Below are 10745 nucleotides of genomic sequence, written 5' to 3'. Positions count from 1 at the left end.
GTTTAAGATGGATGGATGTGGAAGGAGGCACTTTCTTCAGCTCATACTCGTGACCCCTGTTCACTGCCATTGTAAAGCTCAGATGCGTTAGAATATATCTAATCCTTTAAGTCTTGTAAAAAAAAGTCACATTATTATTATTATTTATATTGTTAGAATGAAAATGATTCAATGATTCAATGAATTTCACATCTGAGGAGGTAATATGTAAGGACATTCAATCTGCCGGCGGATATTTTATTTGTTTCATTGTGGTGAGACGGTGACTAAACACCCCAATTAAAATACCCTTTTTTATTTTTATTTTTTTTAAATCGCTCAGTGCAAACTGGCCGCAGCTCATTAGACACCTGAAACCAGTCGTTTCTCGTCACTCAGATGAGATGAGAGGAGATGATATGTGTCTGCGGCGGGATTGCGCTGCTGCTGCCGGTAAGAGAACGGCCGCGGATCCAGGAATAGCGCCGCTGCTCATTTGTTCCTGAGCGCCTCTCATGTTACCATCATTTCTCATATTCTGGCCTTTATGGGTGATTATTCACCAAAATCTCCAATGACGCTGAAATAAAAGTGGCTGTTTAAACAACGCCGGCCTTCAGATCCCCTTAGCTTTCATCAATATTTACAAACCTCTGCGTTCCTCTATCAAAAGGAATGGGATTCCATAAATTTACATTCATTTAATACTGTTTAATATTTTGGGAAAATCTGTTTTCCTATAAAGCTGAAAATATTTGAGTGGAGAAAATGAAGAAAAAGAAAGTGCCAAAATTAGTCTCAAAGGAGATCCAAGAGGACTGTAAGTACAAGTTTATTTCATTTTAAAATGACTAAGAATATAATTGAGGTGTGGTTATGTTCGCCGCCATTATTTCACATTTGTTGTTTACGTTCTTAATCATGTCAGCTTGGCATTTTAAATGTGTAAAAAGTAGTTTTGGATGCAAACCACCAGAGGGCGCTTAACAGTTTGAGAATCACTACAGTGCCACTAGAGAACTGTTATTATCCTGCTTGTGTGTTTGCCCTAAGCCCTATGAAAGGGATAGTTCGCCCGAAAATGAGGATTCCGTTATCATTTATTAATGTCGTGCCAAACTTATGATTTTCTTTCTTCCGTGGAACACAAAAGGAGAAAGTCTCAATCACAATTCACTTTTATTATAAGGAAAGATGCAATAAAAGTAAATGGTGACTGAGGCTGTCAGACCCCATTCTGCCTAACATCTGTCGAATTTAACAGAAGATAGAAAGTCATAAGGGTTTGAACATGAAGAAAATGATGCCAGAATGTTAATTATCGGATGAATTTCCCTTGAAGTTCTACTTGTCTTGCTTTCCTCAGAGGAGGGCACTGTTGTACTTCCATTCTAAAGAAACCACTCTCTTATGGATTTATGTCTCACAGAGCAGAACACTTTCCCTTTCTCCTTCACTTGCTTGTTGTGTATTTGTCTTCATGAGGCTTTTATTTTGACAGCACTCTTTTAAGAACATAAATATTTCATACTGATAGATCCTACCACAGCTGTTATTATATGTGCTCTTTTAGTAGATGTTGCACTGCAGGTCTAGTTATAACTTGGCACGGCAAATAGGGCTCTGAATTTAAATTTTGAAGTGGTTAGAAAAGTGCACATCTGCAAAGTACTACATTTGAATTAAACTATGTTAATGCATTTTCAAAAAGGGTTTAAAGAGGCTGAATTAAAGCGGGTAATTCTAGTGAAGTTGCTGGATCTCCGTATTTAGTGCTGCTGTGTATGGAGGACTGTCACATTGCTATTTGAGTTGTCGGTTATTGGTGGCGTTATCAGGCAGCTTGGAGGGGTGGTCTGCTAAATGAGGAGGATGGAAAGATAAACAAAGCTATTGTGGCGGTGCTGACAGACAATAGACACACAGCAATGTCCTGAAGCAACATGAATGGATGTAAAATGAACTTTGAATAACATCAATGACAAAGCAAAATAAACTCAACCTGGGAGATAATAGTAACAGCTTCGACTTCTGATTATATTCTGCATAAGTTTTCTTAAAAAATAGCATATGACGTGCACAAAGGTAACAGTAAAGACATAATATTACAGAATATTTATATTTCAAATAAATTCTTTTGGACTTTCTATTCATCAAATTATTTCAGTTTCCACAAAAATATTTATTATTTACAACACTGAAGATAATAAAAAATATTTCTTGAGCAGCAAATCAGCATTTCTGAATAATTTCTGAAGGATCATGACACTGAAGACTGAAGTAATGACTGCTGAAAATTTAGCTTTGCCAAATTAAAATTAAATTACATTTTAATATATATAAAAACAAATGAATGCAGCCTTGTGGTGCATAAAATACTTCTTTCAAAAACATTTTAAAGAATTGTACAGACCCCAAACTTTTGACCAGTAGTGAATGTACAACCGATGAATTCTCACTGGCATTAGAAAAGATGTGCTGCTAAATCAATTGCAGAGTATTCAGAATATCTGACATTATTTAACCTTGACATTTGACTATAAACCATTCCCATAAAACATGACACAAGCGATATTATGTTTTAAAATACTCTATTATATTTTAAGAAAGAGCCCAAGGTCACGTTTAGTTACATTCATCCAGCAGTTCTGTGTCCTTCTCCAAATATTCTCAATGTAATTACTTTTTTTTTGATAGTATGAATTTGCTGGAAGATATGATAATTTCCCATCTCTGGCTGAGATCTGCCATACCTAAAAGTTCAAGACCTTTTGTGTCCCTCTAAAGAGAAGCTTTCACACTGCTTGAAAACCTGGGGCCACAATTTCACAGTCGGACCATCACGAGTGGGTCTCCTTTAGACAACTCTGTTTTTCCTCATGTGACTTTAATCAGATTTCACACCTCGTTTTAAGTGAATCATTAACATGCAAGGAGAGAACATGATTTGCTAGCCTTGATTACTTGTGTACTCTTGTCAAAGTGATCATGGGTTATTTTTGAATTTCTGCCACTTCATTTTATGATGCGTTTTAAGAAACGTAAGAGAGAGTTTTTTTTTTAAGTACTTATATCTACCAAAACAGGAGCAGAATTTGTTGCTGCCACAGTATTTATTCACATAAAGTGAACAGTGAACATTTAGAGAAAGTGTCCGGCAACCCGTGCCGTTGCTAAACTTCATCAGCCCCTTGTCAAATTTTTATGTCTCTCACAAAGATAGTAAAACCACAATTCATCTACAGGACATTGTGATGTTTCTGTGAGCGTTAACTTAGTTTAGAATACTGTAAAAACAATAGACCTCATAATCGTAAATTAATTTGAGTGTGTTAGTTGAGTCAAATTTTTGAAAATTAGCTAACAAATAGTAAAACCTCCTAAACACATTTAACTCAGTGAAAATGATGTAAGTGTGAGAAAGTTCCTCAAAAAACATGCTAATTCAAATTAGCAACTCATGACAACATACAAACTAGCCTCTCAGTAATTGTTTTAATGGTCAGTCTACTTTTATAGGTTATGCTATCACCTTTGAGAATGGCATCAGATAACCCTCTTTGATGTGTCTCAGCGTCCATGTTAGGAGTCAGACTTGTTCTTGCCGATTTCTACAATGTTACATGGGCGCTATAAGCTGCCATGATGAAAACAGCTTTCATTGTCAGGTATTCTTACCTCATCTTTTATCAGATAAAGCATTTGTCAAAAACTGTTCACGTTGAGGTGCTTTCATGTCAAATCTTCAATTCAGGGTCTCATGCTTGGATGAGATTTTTGTCAGACCTTGAAGTCAATGATATTACAAACAAGTTCACATATTTCAGCTCCTATTAACAAAGTCTTTCACATACATTTTAATCGTCTAGGCTTTAAATAGATGTTTTAATCATATTTCCATATGTTAAGCACACTCAATGGGAAAAAAGGGGAAGTTTCTTAAGGGAATCTCTGGAAATCTAGTTAATTTGCTCTCTGGCTAGAATTAAGCCCGGAGCCATCATAAATTACCATTTCATTAAGATTCAGAAGCCAAACAGATTTAAATATTCATGGATTCCCTCCTTTCTCTGATTAGATTTTAATTACATGATATTGTCTTAAACAAATGAGGGACGTTCGCATAAAGGAGCTATTTGTTTTGAGGGATAATGAACACCTGAAAGGTAGAGCTGCTTCAAAGAGCAGAAGCATTTACCCGTCGAGACACAAAGGGCCCCTCCGAGCCCTGTGTTTTGTCTTGTTTCTGTCAAAGAAAAAAGACAGAAGGAAATAAAAAAAATAAAAAAAACACTCTACACCCCAAGCACTATGCGTCACACCTGGTCAGAACCTTCCCAGTGTGTTCTTCAATCCATTCATTCATTCCTTCCTTTCCTCCCTGCCTTTGTTGAAAATTTAATGACCTCTAGCAATTATTCAGTGGTGCGATACAGGACTCGTGTACACGATGGTTTATTTTATGATGCAAGTTACACCCATCAGCTTTTCGGCTCTTTCCCCAAATGAGTATTCAGATATTCATGTAAATTTCTCCATTTTAAATTCAAGGCAAGAGAAACATGATGCACCTGTCGTGACCAAGGTCGATGTAGAGGTTGCTGTAGACACAGTGTTTGCAACAACGTTAAGGGCATTTACTTTCTGTAACCAGAGCAGCATTCTTGTTTTTTTTGTTTTCTTTTTTTTTTTTTTAAATAAAAATGATATTTTTACTCTCCCACTGTAGCTGATTAAATATTTACAGAGCTCTGTACGACCATTCATTCGTTTAATAAAGCGTCTTTTTCTGGTGTCATTTCAGCTTGTTTTTCAGCCATGATGCTGTGATGTTAAACCAAAAGCAAAGTAATGAATACTTATCAACTTTTACTGATTGCTTTGGTTTGATGCCAGGCTTCACAAAAGCAATATCCAAAGGTTACAAATAATTGCTGTAATACAGCAGTTCCATCTTACAGTACCACGAATACCTCTCTTCAGAACAGAGATGTCAGCTCTTCGCTGTAATAGCCTCATTAAATTCACTTGCAGGTGAGCAAAGTATACAATGCTGTGAAGACATATCAAAGCCACAGCGTATTTGCCACAATAGTGCTGTCCAAAAATGTGAACGAGCACTTAAACGAGCATGTAGCTTGTTTAGCCCAATATTTATGAAGTATTCACACAGAGCTGAATGTCCAGGGCGGCCACATCCACCCATTATAAATACAGCACCACTTTCCCAATAAACAAACAAATCGACTGCTCTTTTCCATATAAGGTGGCTGTCTTGCCCAGCTAGCACTCTTGGTTTCAAGGAATAATAGGCTGTGATGAGCGGAGATAAATCAGCTCATTCAGGTAATTGTGCCTTATGGGGATTTGCAGCCTCTGTGTAATGGCCCTCTTAAACACACCGCATAAGATGACCATGGCTGACTCATCAGGTTTGAGCCGACTGCACACATTTTCTTTCTCAGAAAATATCCTCTGCTTGAAAGTATATGATGGTTTTACTGCACATTGTGTGCTGGGAGAGGCTAAAATCTCTGATTCATGCAGAACGAGTCAGAAGGTGGACGCTTTGAGTTATATGTTGAGAGGCAGTAATGGACTTTAAAGACTTCAAAGACTCACTGTGAATGAATTAATAGTTTGCATGTGTCGTCTGTGCCGTTTTAGTGCTTGGTACACTAAAATCATTATGCAAAGTGAGGTTACAATGCAAACATGGCCAAAATATTAGTGCTGAACCGAATGCAGTTTGCACAGCTCAATGATCTGGGTATTAAGTGTTGGAGGATGCAGCAGACTACTGATATCTGATATACTTAACAGTGACTTTAGAGCATCGCTCCATAATTGCAGAAGTTTTGGACTGGGCTTCATTTAAATACAGCACAGCACAATTTAGCACTTAAGATGATTTGCTGGATTTTTATTTTTTGCAGAAATCTTGTTTAGTGAATTTGAACCTATTCGTCTTCATCATGAATCAATTCATTGTTACTCTAATGCATAGATGATGAACAAAGAATTCATAATTTTGTTAATGAATGTCAAATGGCTGAACTGAATAGTAAAGTTTATGGTATTTTATCAATTCATTACACTGGAGTCACACTTTTAGAAACAAGATAAATGGCCATTTTTTAGCCTTAAAGGGTTAGTTCACAAAAAAAACAACAACAACAACAACAAAAAAAATTTAAATCCTGCCATGCTTTACTCACACTCATGTCATTCCAAACCTGTGACTTTTTCTTCTGCAGAACACAAAAAAACATATTTTTTAAAAGATTGTGGTAATCAAACTGTTTTGGTTAGCCATTGATTTCCATTGTATGGACAAAAAACACTGAGACAATCCTCAAAATATATTATTTTGTGTTCCACAGAAGAAAGTCATACAGATTTGTTTCAAAGTCCCCCTGAAATCAATTTTTTCAGCTTTTAATATGAATATGTTATCCTTAAGGTTATGAATAAGCTGGTGTGTTCCAAAACAATGACAAAATTCGCATTGAGGATATATAATCATTCAAAACTTACAGTCTTTCACTTCCGCTGAAATGGATCACGGATTTTCATGACATCACATCGCACTTCAGCTTCTCGTCAGATCTTCTGTCCAATCAAATGCTCTCTAGAATCTGGAGTCCCGCCCCCTCCTAACAGACACAGAAGCTGCGGCTGAAATCGGTCATTTGTTCACACATTTACTAGTTTCTATATGGTGAATGGTACATAGTGCACTATATAGAGCATAGGGAACGATTCAGATAGTTTAAATATGATTTCCATTGGCGCGAATGAAGTCCGTTTTTGCGTCAGTTTTAAGTGAACGGCCACAGCGCGAGCACAGTCCGCTCTGGTCCAGAGACACGAGAGCACAGAGTGGATCATTTCCGCGGACCGCGAGTCGGCTCAGACCACAAAAGGTATTGGACCCATTTGAATTCTGCACAGAATGCTGTATTTTAAAGTGATATAGAGGACATAAGGAGGAGAAACGGTTAGAAATTAGAAGGAAATGGAGGTTTTACTGATTTTAACGGCTCTGGCCGAGCTGTGGTATAAACGAAACGCTATTGGCTATTTTTAAAAAGGGGCGGAGCTATTCGATATGTCCCGCCCTGTCTTTCTGTTTCAGTTGAAATTATGTCAACACATTGAATAATGCTGCACCTTCCAAGACACTTCAGCGCTTTAGTGCTTAGATTTCTGTCCAAGAGTTCTTAGTGTAGTGGAACTGAGCCCCATTTTTCAAGAAGTGATATCCACAGTTTTACTAGGTGAAAATCTGCTTTAAAACGTCCATTAGAGCTTCAGATCTGGTCATTGGGGAGGTCAGGAAAAGTTCTTTTCTCAACTTGGAGCTCATGAAACCAAATTCTAAATTCTTAAATGCATTTAGCAGTTTTTATAGGAGCACCATCATCCTGCCATATTGGAATATTATGAGGTAACCGTGTTAGGAACATATCATGTACCTGATCCTGTAAAAACCTCATAGTACTTGGCTGAGCAAACATCAGATTTAATGACTTTTCCAAGACAACTGCCCACACAAGTACAGATTCCTCACTACATTTAACAGCTAACATCTTTTGTCCAGATGTAAACCTGTCCGGGAGTCTTGGTTACAAACGGTTTCCTTTTTCATAGTGTGTTTATGTTATTTCATACATCCTCTGTACTGTCTAATGATCTGTGGTGAGCAGTTTGTTTCCTCTAGAGTGTTAACACTGTTCAAGAATGCTGACTCGATATGGAAATTTCATCAGGCGTTTACAAATGGCACAGCGCAAGTGTCCTTTAAGGACCATTGGTCATTTTTAAAGTATTTTCAGTCTCAATATGTTTCTGAAAAGATAATGAAAGACTGCCAGACAAGCACTGTCACTGGCATTATTTTCTGTGAAGAAAATATCTGCACACTGAAGATGACTGTCGTTTGCAACAGACTGTTTAAGCTAACAGGGATTTTCAGGGACATGTTCACTGACACTGTTGTCTTCTTGCTAAATTATAAAAATATCTAAAAATATGATGACAAGATCACTTAAAATCTATTTTTGTGATTATGTTATTATGGATTTTTATAGTTTAAGTTTGATAATCTGCATCTGCAAAACACTAACAGTAAGACAGCACTTATAACTTTACTATCTTTGTTTTGAAAACAAACTTTAATAGTAAGTGGTTGTGGTCCACTTACTACAATTTTTCCTCATGGGGACCATAAAATGTCACCACAAGGTCAAAGATTTCTGGTATTGCCATACGTGAATCACACAACAACGACAACAACGACAAATGATTAATGACAAACCAAATCCACATAAAGACACTATCAACATAATAAATATATAAGGCACCATTAACAAAATCCACCCGTTACACACCATTTTTTAAGTGTAATTAATTTCAAAGTGAAAGACCAGTTGTGTTCATCTCGGTTGTCCTTTGATCATCTTGATTTAAAAAACAGAACCAAAAAAGATTCATTCCAAAAATGCAGTCCAAAAAGCTGCTCTCCACCCACCTGAGTGAGTAAAGTTCTCTGACAGAGGAAGAATCAAAGCACCTTGGCTGTGGATTTAAGCGAGTTCAGTAAACGGAGCCAGGCCTCGCTATCCTGTGGAGCTGCAGAGGGCATCAAGGTTGCACAGAGTCACAGTCATTTTCAAGATGAACAACCTTGTCCTCATGGTCTAAATATATCTGCTGGATTTCCAGTTGTGCAGACCAGCTCCCTCAAGCCACCCTGCTAAGGACAGATGTCAGCCTTCTGTGACCCTGTCAGTGACACACAGCTGGATGAGGCGAGCAAATCTGGAACAGTCTCTGCAGTGCAATGGCTGAAGATGGTATGTTGTTTTGAGCATTATGTCAGAGTGTGATCCCAGCGCACCGATGGCTGATTTCAGAATGAGGAGGGGAAAGTAGGTTAATGGAAATCATAGTGTGCTGTACCTCTCACCTTCTTCTTCCTCTTTCTCTCATACAGGTTTGTAAAGACATACAGCATGGTTCATTATGGCTACAATTTAGTCTTACAAATCTGTCTCATTTGAAATGGAAAAGAAACACTCTGCAAAACAAACCTTTGAGGTTTACATCAGATGACGCGTGAGGCTGTCTGAAGCCAAAGGAAGGTTGTCTTGCTGCTTTGCTGCCCAGTCAGTCAGTGACTTCACAGGCAGCGTGTTTGTATGAGGGAACCTCCTAGGGAAACTGCTTTCAGACAGATGTCCAAGGCACCATAATGTCATGTCTAATGATCAAGAACAAATTCAAGTGAGCTTAAAGGAGCTTCAGAGCCATGCCTATTATGCCATTGCAACAGACCAATGGAAGGTGCTGAAGGTTTTTACCAGCCAGGGAGAAAACCTTTTTGGAAAGTTTGCTTTGGCAAGTTGCTTAACTCCATAAGCAAACTCCAAACGGCCTGGTTTTGGCCTGGTTTTGTTTAAAATGTCAAACCAGTTTGTTCTTTGATTTCACTTGAAGTATGTCGGGGCCTCGAGAAGAATGAAAAAGAACTTTAGAGATATATTGAGGCCTTTAGAGATAACCAAGAGAATACTGAATGACTACAAAGCTTGTTTGTCAGTAGTAGTCATTAGTAGGAAATTGGAATTGTAACCTGAAATTTATATCAATGTTGAAAACAGTTGTGCTGCTTAAAGGTAGGGTAGGCAAATTTTTCATAAACACTTTTTGTCATTCTGGTTGAAACTCTCTTCACATCCTGATAGAAGTGGATTAAAATTTAAAAAATGTACATATATCATCTGTGGAAGTCTCAGGGCGAAAACATTTTTGTCCAATCATTGCATTAAGGGTAAGTTTACACGACAACGATATTTGGTTTTCCTTTCCTTTCCGATAAGGTTTTCCTTTGATTTTTCCACACATTGTCAAAACAATCCCCATTCATATGAATCTCTGAAAATGACTAAAAACGCTGTATTCTGCTGGCAGGATATTAGATGGCGATGAAACACTATAGACTGAACATGTAATGTGCATGTGCATTTTCACAGATTCGTGTTTTTGTTGGGGAAAAAACATGGGGGCGTGGCTTTGGAGAGCGTTCTGAGAGGGTGGGATCTAATGCTTTCAAAGCTAGCTTATTGCTAGCCACTCCGAAATTGCCTACCCTTAAAAAAAAAAAAAAACAGATTTAGAATAGTAAATAGAAAACAGTGATACATAAAAGTATTTATTTAAAAAAAAAAAAAATCTTATTGACCCCAAACTTTTGAACAGTATTGTACGTGCCCTTGTGGCAAACAAGCAAACTTTACAAACTTTTTAAAAAGATGAAATGGGAAAGCAGTGCTAATAGCAGAAGCCTCTCTATTGAAGCTGCAGCTTTGATATTCAACACATGTGAATTAAAAAGCCTGTCAAGCTTTAAACTCAGTTGGGGACAGTCTTGAGGATTTATTCCCCTCCAGTGTTATTTTTGTAAAATCAAAATATGTTACAAAGGCAATTTGTTTGACAAGAGCTACTGTATTTCATGTGAAGAGAGATTCTGAATACTCAATCATCAGAAATGTCACAGAGGAGTGTTTTGCTTGAAAAGTGAAAACTGCTGTGCTGATGGCTTCTTTGTGACATAGTTTCAGTTTTCTGTTCACTTTTGTATAGTTTTGTTAACAAATCCATGTCTGATTTCAAGTCTGCTTGACTTCCTCACAACTGAAAAACTATTCAAATATTGAAATACTGTAAATATACTATACAGATGTTTTAATGTGACTAAT

Source organism: Ctenopharyngodon idella, chromosome 9 (assembly GCF_019924925.1).
Source record: "Ctenopharyngodon idella isolate HZGC_01 chromosome 9, HZGC01, whole genome shotgun sequence".
NCBI lineage: Eukaryota > Metazoa > Chordata > Actinopteri > Cypriniformes > Xenocyprididae > Ctenopharyngodon > Ctenopharyngodon idella.
The sequence above is the reverse complement of the archived record's forward strand: the minus strand, read 5'-3'. Positions refer to the sequence as shown.